Source organism: Marmota marmota, unplaced genomic scaffold, assembly GCF_001458135.2.
Source record: "Marmota marmota marmota unplaced genomic scaffold, marMar, whole genome shotgun sequence".
NCBI classification, from domain to species: domain Eukaryota; kingdom Metazoa; phylum Chordata; class Mammalia; order Rodentia; family Sciuridae; genus Marmota; species Marmota marmota.
In genome coordinates this window covers 321,783-331,478 of record NW_026005679.1, presented here as the reverse complement: position 1 = coordinate 331,478, position 9,696 = coordinate 321,783, and positions in this window count along the sequence as shown.

Below are 9,696 nucleotides of genomic sequence, written 5' to 3'. Positions count from 1 at the left end.
TTTAAAGTTAAAGGTTAATGAAATAATCATAGATATGCTTTAAAGTTAAAAGTTAATAATAGGTAGGAAGAAGATATATATTCTAGTGGCATAGTATAGCACCTAGTGATTGAGGTAAAAATGTAAAAGTTTAATCATGATTGGCAAAGGTTAGAGAAAAATATTTTAAACAATGTAATCAATATCTTAAGTAATCAATATATGTTAGAAAAGATTGTAACTCTTGAAAATTATGTAAACCAGAGAATTTTCAAGCCTTGAGGCTATCCATTAGCCACCTCAAAAAACACATGCAAAAAAAATGTATTAAAAATAAAGGCCCCCCCCACTAAGGTTCAGCAGACCCTTTTGAAGGCTGCTAAAAACTTGCAACCTGTTCTTCATTTCTTCTGTCCTGACACCACTAATCCTTCAGGATCCCCTGAATTCTTGCTGGGGCAGGACCCAATCACACTAAATTGATGAGGGCCTTGCTAAATTGCTGAGGTTGGTTTGAACTCAATATCCTCCTGTGTTAGCTTCCCAAGCCACTGGGATTACAGGCATGCTCCACCTTACCTGGCATGCAACATATTAATTTTAAGAGCATACAATTCAGTGCTCACAACAGACTCGAAGTTCAAAGTTGAAGACATGACCAAACTTGCCTGAGCCCAGATAAAAATTATTCTCAATGCTCTCACCAGCACTTCATGGACTAATTCACATGAGACTCAGGCTGCCTGAGTCAATTGCCAGTGTCTCCCCAAACAACCCCCATCAGTTCTCAGAACCCCAGTACTGGCCATCATTTTCTGCCCCGAATTCCCAGATATAACAACTGCCTTCACAGAGTACAAAATAATACACCAAAATCAGTTCATTCCAGGATAAATTCAAAGAACACTATTTAGCAGTTCAAAGCAGGTCAAGGGTTAATATTAGGGAAATTTCAAGGGTTAGTTGAAGTTAATTGAGTCTAATCATATAATAATTCTATTACTCATCATAATGTTCTACTACATGAGTGGACCCAAGCTCTAAAAAACAGAACTGCATTGGGTAGGGAATAGGCTGTCCATCAGGGGGTTGATGGTTACAAGGGCAAGGAGGAGAACCTAGGTGTGAATTATGATCCAACAGAAATTCTTTGGTGCTATGGACCCCAGATGTTTGCATTAGGTCAGCCGTAGCTTCTACTAGATGTCCTGGTGCTTTCTGGGTTGTTGGTGCTTTCCTTACTTGAGAGTATGCCCCACATGTGTTGAGATGGAGCCTTGTTTCCAGTGGGTGGCCATGAGGGCATTTTGAAGGTGAACAAGCTCTTTATAAACCGTGCAAAAGCTGCTTCCTGGCCATCTGTAAAATTGGTAAGTCTGCCAGTCCAAAACACTGGTTTAACCTGATCCAACGACATTGAACTCATGGACAATAACTAGTATTATGTTCTTGGCAGGATTAAACTCATGCAGATTTTAAAACTGGGTGATATATGTTGAGGTGTCAACCAATCAGACTTGGGGCTATAAGTATGCTTCCAATGCCACAAGATTTAGTCACCTGGGACCTCATTGCCCTCCTGAATAATGTAATTAGAAGTGATACACAGAAGTTCCATTACTACTTTTTGAGACAGCTCAACTTTCTGGATAATGTGAGGGGGAGATAGACTAGGCAGAGCAACAAAGTCCAATGTTTTGTCACGTGTGTGAATCTCTGAAATCAGGTAATATTTTCTCTTAACCTCATGACTATAATCTGGAGAACAGTGAAGAAAACTAGCATTTAAGGAGTGCTTATGATTCGTCAGACTCTCTGTGGGCTATGTATTTATCATGGTTACCTTCTGAAGAATCAAAAATGAGCAGGGGATGAAAGAAGTCAAGTCCCATGCCTAAGGCCACACTTTCAGTCCAGGCTGTAGAAGCACCATCAGCATTTGGTGAACCTGTGGGTCTAGTTGACTTTGGCTTCCTCACAGAAGGCTTATAGACCGTAGAACTGGATGGTGAATACCATGGGGTTCCTTCATTGGAGGCACCTTTTCTGTAGGTTGGTAGGGTTAATCTCAGGCCTGACAGATACTCAATAGACACTCTGACTCATACAATGGCTTGCTGTGAGGGCTTTGAAAATGAAGTGACTACAGAAACTCTGGTTTACACTTTTCACACATAAGACATGCACCTTAATCCCCAGAGCTGCAGAGCTGTTTCCACTCAAATTATCCATCTGAGGAGCACATAATCAAAGGGTTCTTTTCACTGTTTCCCTCCTGTACAGTTCTGCAAAGAACACCAGGTTCTGAAGAGCAAGTAACAGGCCCAACTTTGAGGAATTCTGATTATGCCCTTCAAAGACCTAGGATTTTATCTCACTATTTTTAGGAGGGGCCATTAATCTGACGGGTAAGAAAAATTGGAAAGATGACTTCACAGGGGAAGAGGAGAACAAAAACAAGGGAATACCCTGTAGGAAAGAGGGTAGAATATTGAAGCCATGACACTGACCTTAAGAAAGAAGAACCATGGCAGGTATAATGGCATTTACCCCCAGACTGTGGGTTTAGTGGGATGGGGGAGGGGGGTTGTGTTTAAGATTCTCAATAAGAAATAGAAGGCAGAAACCTCTAGAACTCACTCCACTACCATTCCACATCCTGTATTCGGCAGAAGCTACCTCCTCAGTATGCAATATTTCTCTAGAAATACACTTAACATGGGTGAGTGTCTGTGTGTGTTGCTCCACCCCTCAATGTTATAAATCTATTAAAGATGAAAGCAGGAATCATAACAGATTCACATCTAAATCCAGTGCCAAACAAAATTCAGAATCTAATAGATTCTCAACAAGGCCTTCTGAAGGACTGAATGACTATAAGAATGAGTGCATTTTGGAATAATGAAATGAATGAATCAAAGTGTGAAATCTAACCAAACACAGAATATCTAGTTTCTAACAGTTTCAAGGATAATATCCTGCAGGAAAATTGTGTCCCATTCCTAGAAATTTGCAAAGGAGAATTGGTTTGGATCAATAGAAATAACATGGAATTTTGCAATCTAGATTTGAGTTCAAAACTTGGCTCCACTTGCAAGGTGACTTTAGGCAATTTAGCTCTTTGTGCCTCAGTTTTATCTTCTGAAAATAGAAATATTATATAGTTAACCCTATAGAGTTATAGTCATTATCAAAATTAGGGTATACTCAATTTCTGGCACATAGTTGGTGCTCAGTAAGGTTGTGGCTATTACCAATATTTTCCAAGTCCTGAAACTAAATGCTGTGGTCCAAGATTAGGCACCTATTTTCAAGGCAGAAAGAATTTATTTCACTGAGTTTACCATGTCATTCTCAGATATCAGAAAACCGGACTAAGTTGCCAAAACTATTGGACCTCAACTGCACTCATCCCAACATTGACATTAAAAATACATTCTGTCCCCTCATTAAACTGTTATAGTTAAAGCTTCATCCCGGTGTTTCATAAACTGACTTTCAGACCACTCACATATAATCAAATCAAGCCATTATTGAAGCATACTAGTAGTGGCCACTGATCAGAACATAAAGCTATTCCCCTGATCAGCCCCAAACAATTGCAAGGGCACTCCTTATAAGCCTGAAAACCACCAAAGGGATGTTCGGGGGTCTAGCCAATGCAAGAAAGCTAGGGTACATAAGCAGGAGAGTGCAGTCAAGCTACGGGAAGCCTAATCAATCACAGTTAGTCCAATTACCCCAGTTACAGAGATAGAGCCCCGTTACTCTAGTTACAGAAACAATGCCCCATTAGATAGTTCCTATAGCAAAAGAAAAAGAACATCTTGCCCTGCCGCAGTCTGGCTGCAGCAAAATAACGGGGGTGGGGGTGGGGGGTGGGCGAGGAACTTGTGTACATTGATACAGCAGGAGTGGGAGCCATTTATTGTAGGACAACAGAGGTATTTATACATTCCACACAGCTTATCTAATTAACATAAACTAGATACAGCAGTCAACCAATAAGGAATCTCCACACTTAATGTCTCGCTGGTGCCACCTCACAAGCCATTCCCTCTGGCAAAATGCCAGGCGCCATCTTGACTTGTTTACAGACCTTAACATTTCCCCCTTTTGTTTAATTTAAATAATGACCATAGTGGTTTTTACACAAACACCATAAATAATCTGCTACAAGGAGAAGGGGAGGATACAAAATGCCACAATACCAAGCCAATTGATGGCTCCATGTAAGAAGCCCTTGGAAAAATTATACCAGCAATGACACCGTTAGCAAAGATACCGAGTTATAATTTGTTGTAGATTACAGTTTGTTGTCTCAGTCCAGGTAAAGCAGTGTCTCAATAGATTAACTCACAGTCCAGGTAAATCACAGTCCAGGTAAGTTCTGCAGGCAGCTAGCTTGATCCGAAGTCTTGTCCATTTCTCAGCCGAAGTTTTGTCCGGTTTTCAGCAACACTGGAAATTTTTCCACCCTCGTTTTCACCAGCACTGGGACAAAGGCAGAAACTCACAATGGCTAAAGAAAATCCTGTAGTATTCCAGCAGGCACTAAGAAAACAACCTTCTGAACAATTTAGTACATTATCTCAAGGTTTTTTACATTTGAAATAGGCCTTAATGGCGCTCATTACTCATCAGCCTTCAGGTGTGGGAGAACCATTGTAGCTTAGTTATTGGCATTGAAAATGACCAAACATCAGGGACGCTGGTAGCATCTTCTGTTGACTGTAGCGTCCAGGGCAGCCCCAGATGGCCCTGGGGAGAGTCCCGGACTCAAACTGCTTCTGGGCACAGGGAACAAGAGTCTGCGAGACTGTGCCTCCGGGTCAGGTTTGGATTTGGGCTCTCACAGTGGCATCCCGCTCCCTGGGTGGGGGGCGGGGAAGAGCCGGCTGTCGCCACTTGAAAAATCCTTGCTGCGCCATGACCGGCTTGCGCACGTGGCAGCTGCCACGCTGATTCACGCACCCTCCGGTAAAGAAAAGTATTCAGAAATAGCCTGCTACAACTTTTTTCCTGATAATCCTTCTTCTTCTGAACTTTCTTTTTCTTTCTGACTAGAGTTCCTGGGCTTTTATCAACACATGAATTATTCTTGGTTCCACTGGGGTGCCTCCTTCCCTTAGTAATTTACTTCTCACCCCTTCCATATTTTCATCACAAAGACAAAACAAGATACAAACATACTGTATCAATCTTCTCCATTTTCTCAAAATGGCCATTTTTCCTCTCGCCCTATCTATGGACGAGCAGATTTGCTCCCGTCCTATCTATGGACGGGTAGCTTTTTTTTTGTCAACTTACCCTCGAGTGTCCCAGGGCTCCCGGTATGGGCCACCATCTGCTGCAATCCGGCTGCAGCAAAATAACCTGTGGGTGACGAGGAACTTGTATACATTGATACAGCAGGAGTAGGAGCCATTTATTGTAGGACAGGAGGGGTATTTATACATTCCACACAGCTTATCTAATTAACATAAACTAGATACAGCAGTCAACCAATAAGGAATCTCCACACTTAATGGCTCGCTGGCGCCACCTCACAAACAACTCCCCCTGGCAAAATGCCAGGCGCCATCCTGACTTGTTTACAGACTCTAACATTGCCCCAGTCATGACCCTTCTACTTGGCATGGTTGTTTTACAGGATGAAGTCATAAAACAAAATGGAGTCACATTTGCTTCTACTAACACAAAACTAATAGTAATAAAAAATTTCTCAAGGAAGGTGGAATGATTACTCATGTAAGGCAATTTCTCTGCTTCTGAGTAAGTAACATTATGGCAAATATTAAGCTACAAAATAATGACACCACCAGGTATGCCAGGTGATGCTGTAGAAACAAGCAACTTCCAAATCTCCAAGGGCTGAAAAGCATGTTACATGCCATTTGATGGTCAGCAAGGGGACTTCACTGAGAGATTCTGGCTAACTGAACAATGTTCATCTTGAATGGCACCAAACACCAGTGGCATGGGGAAATGTTTTATTATTGGTGGTGAAATGGCCATTGTGTTGGTGAGATGGTCCAGGCATAGTGACTGGCCTGACCTTATCATTTAGCACCACACAATCATGAGTAAGCCTGGAAATGCAATGCCACATTTTGACCAGAGAGAGAATAAAGGTCAGCAAACACCACAAGACAAAGGGACATCCAGGAAGCTCTATGCAAAGCATCCTGGGAAAACAGTGGCCACGAGAATGAAGGAAAGGTAAAGAAGTCACACTGCAAGTTCTAGTGGCTCAGAATACAAGAGAGATCACTTCAAATTTCCTCCTGATCTCTTTAATGGTCAACTACATTCATATTATAATTGATCATTGATATCACTAGTCCTGCATCCACAGATATAACCAGCCACAAACTGAATTTTTTCAGGGAAAATAAAATTGTACTGGATTCTGTAGTGAGATAGTATGTGTCTTAGGTTGTCATGGAAACACACATATATGCATTCAACAAGTGTCAGGAAAGGTCAAATATTTGGCAAAAGCTGAGGCTGTCACAAATATCAGGCACAAAGAAAGCCATTCACACTATTTTCTTTGCCTCATTTTTAAGGGGCCACAAAGACACAAAGGGCATGGGAGTTTTATTTGAAAAGAAGAAAAACTTCAGGATGCAGACCTGCCACCAAACCCACTTATTCTCCCATCTGAAGTTATCTCAAGGTGAAAAAATGGCTGAAAGGGAGTAACAGAGAAGGCCATTTTAATCTTTAATTTATTTGCATATATCTCCACTGAGTATTGCTGATTTTTGCTGTCACTGAAATAATTACATGGTAATCCCACCATATTAAGATGGTGCCTCTCTTAACAGGGGTTTTATTTGATAGTGTCTGGTCAATTACTGTCTCACAACAGGCATGTATTAACAGCCCCTGAGAGTCCCACTACTTCAGATTCTGTGAGCAGTAGCAGACCCTGAGAAAATGTCAAGTAGGCCAAGAGACATCCATGCAAACAACACTGCAGGCATGGACTTACTTGTCTGCCTCACTGCTCAGCAGTTTTCAGCCAGAAAAATGGTCATGCCCAGGAGACACTGGGCCTCTCTAGAGGCATTTTTGATTGTCAAAAAATGCAGAGTGGTCCTAGAACATCTAATAGGTAGGATACAGGATGGCTACACATCATCTTGATGGACAAGCCCCTCAACCCAAACCAGCGTTTGGTCCCTATGTGCTGTGGGTATCAGTCAGTGAGGTCATCACAGAAGGAATTTTTGTAAAGTTGTGAAAAAGATCTTATTCTTGGTGGAGAGACCAAACCAGGGCATAGGTGATCAGCCCCAAGCATGCACTTGAAGGTATCATTAAAATTAAGTTTTCTGAGACACTCTGTGCCTAATACTGAAGGTCTGGGGTGTGGCCTGTGAAACTGCAGTGCTTTCCAGTCCTCTAGTGAAACTGGTGTTGGTCAGGAGCACACTCTTGGAACCCAGGCTCAGCAATAGTATGACTTAGGCTGGACTGCTTCTTCCTAAATGACAGGGGACAGATGTGAGTGGTGGGAGCATGAGGTTCAGGGAATAATTCTATAATGTGGGCCCACTTTGTGTTTCTTTTCCAAGAAACAATTTATGTGCAGCTCTGCCTGGCTTTAGTGGACAGGGTATGTCTCGTACCTCACCAAACTATCTGTTATCTGCAGGAGAAAAGCAGGACTGAAACAATGCTGCTAAGAGGAAACCAAGTTACACTGAAGAGGGAGATTTTGTGACTCTTTCCATGCATCAGATTCTAAAACTCAGGGACAAAAAATAATTTTTTCTAACCATAAAATCTGTAATAATTTATTGTTAAGAATCCAATGAGGGGCTGGGGATGTGTCTCAAGTGGTAGCGAGCTCACCTGGCATGCACAGGGCACCGGGTTCAACCCTCAGCACCACATAAAAATAAAAATAAAAATAAAAGATGTTGTGTCCACTGAAAACTAAAAAATAAATATTAAAAAAATTCTCTCTCTCTCTCTCTCTCTCTCTCTCTCTCTCTCTCTCTCTCTCAAAATAAAGAATCCAATGAGAACCAGTCATTATGTGTCAAAGTGACCTAGAGTTATAATGGCAGTGGGTACTTGACAGTCTGATGTCATCTAGGTGTCAGTTCAAATTCAAATGGTAGAACTGGAATCTGTGGAATCTTCTCTGGAATCCCCAATAAAAGTACAGTGCAGGAAAGGCACACTGTTTTTTTTTTCTATGTGAGGACCCATTATTTCCTTTTAGACTGTCCCATTTTCCTGTTTATTCCATCAATAAACTCCTGCCTATTACTCTGAGTGACATGTCTGAAGTCTTTCTGACTTGATTACAAGAATTGGAGTTTGAAGTGGGGAGTTTTCTAGTTGTCTCAATTTCCCAGAAAGCACAAGCCCTAAACATTTGAATTGTTCTTGTGATCTACATTGAGCTTGCTCCAGCTATACTGTCCATATTTGCAGGGCCTTTCTCTCAAGCTCTTTCAGGACAAGGCAATATATAGAGCTAAGATAAGCCAAGATAGACCTAAACACTGTGACTGTCATTCTCCTCACACTCTAGTGGGTAGGTCCACTAGGAGATAAAGTCGTATCTGGTTTCTGAGCAGCAAAGGCCCTCGGTTTCTAATGCAGCATCCAAATGGTCAAAGAGGTCAGGATGGTCATCATCCACAGTCGGTGAGGCCAGGTTTTAAATGTCTCCACAGGATAGATGTAAATTTCCGTCACTTTTACACAAAAACTTGCATGTGATGTGTTTCATACTAGAGATTTACCAACAGAAATTGAAAGCCTCTGTACTGGACAAATAGCAGGATTTCATAAGAGGATCATTTCCAGCCTACAGTCTCCGGGATTTGGTTATATGCTTGGCCCAATAAGACCATCCTTAGATTAGCCAACTAGAAATGAACAGTACTCCTCCCTCCTCCCTCCTATCCTGTTCAGCCTAATAAAACCACAAGTGCATTAGCCAATCAAAAGTGATCCCTGCTTTGACAATCCATCAACTGGAATCCACAACCTGGCTCTACTTGTTATACTCCTTCAAGAAATGTACCTCAGTTGATGTGGATCATAACATGCATTGTAGATCTAGTAAAAAATGATTTGCCTGCATCTATAAACAAATTATTGGTTACAAATGCATGTCAACTAACAAAAATGTATATATAATACAGCAAAAAAGCAAGAAATTTCAGAGTTAATTTATCCATTGGACACGATAGGCGGAGTGTCTTTTTTTCATGGAAATATTTTATTTTGGAATCCTAAGAAAAATAAATAAATACAATCTGTCCTAGAGTACTTTCATCTTCATACCAACCCAGGAGCAAAATGTAACTTTCAAACTTCTTTTCATAGTGATGGGCCCATGAAGGCAAAATCAACTCTCTAGGCCTCTCAAAAGTCATGCTCCAAATTATGGCCACAATTTAGTCATTCTTAAGGCTTGTATGGACTTAATTTTTTCCCCACATTTTTTATTGATATATTAGAGTTGTACATAATGCTGGGATTTGTTGTTACATATTCATAGATATACACAATATACACAACATAGCAATATAATATGACCAGTATCATCCCCAGCATTCCTCCCTTCCTTCCCACCTTCCACCCTTTGGTCCCTTTCCTCTACTGATCTCTTTGATTTTTAGGAGATCCACCTTCAGCTTTGTTTTCCTCTCTAACTTCATATATGACCTGCAAACATTAACC